The following is a 1,904-nucleotide window of genomic DNA, read 5'->3' as shown; positions in this document are numbered from 1 at the left end:
GAGGAGGACAGCCAGGCGGGCCCAGAGGGAGCCGATCTCGCTGGCAAACTGGTCTTGGATTCCAGCCTCCAGAGCTGCCAGGAGGAATCCGTTTCTGTTGTTCAAGCCGCCCAGGCGGTCTGTAGGGTTTGCTACGCGGTCCTAGCGAAGCAACACAGAAGGGAACTGGGCAGGGACAGGGGAGCCCAGGAAAGGAGCAGAGCCAGGGCCAGTGGAGAAGCGCGGGGTGGGGGTGGGGGAGGGACAGGACAGGAAGGAAGCGCAGCTTCTTTGGGGGTCCTGGGGGGAGAGGAGAAGAGCACTGAAGAGGGGACGCGGGAGCCGTGTAGGTGGAGGGGGTGCTGGGGCGGAGGGCATGGTGTGCTAACCCTGACAAGCTCAGGGGAGGCCTGCGGCCCCACAGACTCAGAGATCTAAAATCACCTCAAAACACTGTCTGAAATGGACACTTTTGAACGGAAATCACTTTATGGTGGGCAGTCCATGTCCCAGGCTAGAAATCTTTCCTTACAAACCTTTACTTTTCACCTTAACCAAGCCTGCCAGCTGTCTTTTTGCATCTTGGCTAACACACCTTTGTAATCTCAGAATAAATTCCTTTGTCCAGACCCCTCAAAGCACAGGCACCACACCCAATTGGAAACCACAAGTCCCCTCCTTTGTTATCGAGTCAGTGGTTGACTATTAACTATCCTGTTAAAATAAAAGAAGTATGTGCCTATCAGTTTACTTTTCATCCAGTCCCCGAGGTGGCCCCTCCCCTCTCAGTCCCTCCCTATTTGCTCTCCCACCTTCTTACTCCCCCCCCCCCCCCCCAACTCCCCAATCCATCTCCAATGAACTTCACGTAGCTCCCTTACGCTTCCTCCACGGTAGAAAATAGGGTACAAAGCTGCCATTCGTTGGAGCATTTTCTCAATTCATTCAGATTCTGCTTCCTGGCAATGGCCATCAGTTTGGCTCAAATAAACCCTAAAAATTCTCCGCAGGTTTGAGTGTTTCTCACGATCACAATTGGATCAGCCTCTGCAGCATCCCAGCGAAACAACCTTGACAGGCTCCCCGGCATCTGTGAGGCGGAGAAAGCAAGTGGCTCCCGAGGAGAAAACAGGTTGCTGTTTAGATGGGTGAGTGAGACTCACAGTGAAGCACTTGGAATAATGTGGGAACAGAGTGAACTTAAGGAAAAGTACTGCCACTATTATTATTATTATTATTATTATTATTATTATTATTATTCAGCATTATCTTAATAAAATCCAGTGCTGTAAACAGATGAATCTAACTTCATGGGGCCTAAGGAGTATACAGTACTATTGGGGGGTGGCCCCTTAAAGAAATATAAAATTTAAAATAAAAAATTAGATACCAGAGTGAACATTTATTTTTAAAATGGAAAAACGAATCATAGCAAGTTACAAATTTTAAAAAATTAACAAAGCAGCCCTGGCCGGTTTTGCTTAGTGGATAGAGTGTTGGCTTGTGGACTGAAGGGTCCCAGCTTCGCTTCCGGTCAAGGGCACACACCCAGGCTGCAGGCTCAATCCCCCATGGTGGGTGTGCAGGAGGCAGCTGATTGATGATTCTCCTCATCATTGATGTTTCTCTCCCTCTCTCCCTCTCCCTTCCTCTCTGAAATCAATGAAAAAGTTAACAAAGCAACCATTATTAAAAATTCAGAAAAATAGTCTAAATTACTTTTATTAATTGACTTACCCATACATATTTTTCCTGGCTTTATACCCTTTGATTCTTCATAATGATTTTGTATTATTTTGTATAGAGAGAAGAAAGATAATTCAATTTTCCACAAGTATGATCGATCAAAATGTATTTCTTATAATCTTTAAAAATGTCTGTCAACTTTTTAACATTCCTATTGGTAATGCCCTATATAATTTTTG

This window comes from Pipistrellus hanaki, assembly GCF_964339955.1.
Source record: "Pipistrellus hanaki genome assembly, chromosome: 18".
NCBI classification, from domain to species: Eukaryota; Metazoa; Chordata; class Mammalia; order Chiroptera; family Vespertilionidae; genus Pipistrellus; species Pipistrellus hanaki.
The sequence above is the reverse complement of the archived record's forward strand: the minus strand, read 5'-3'. Positions refer to the sequence as shown.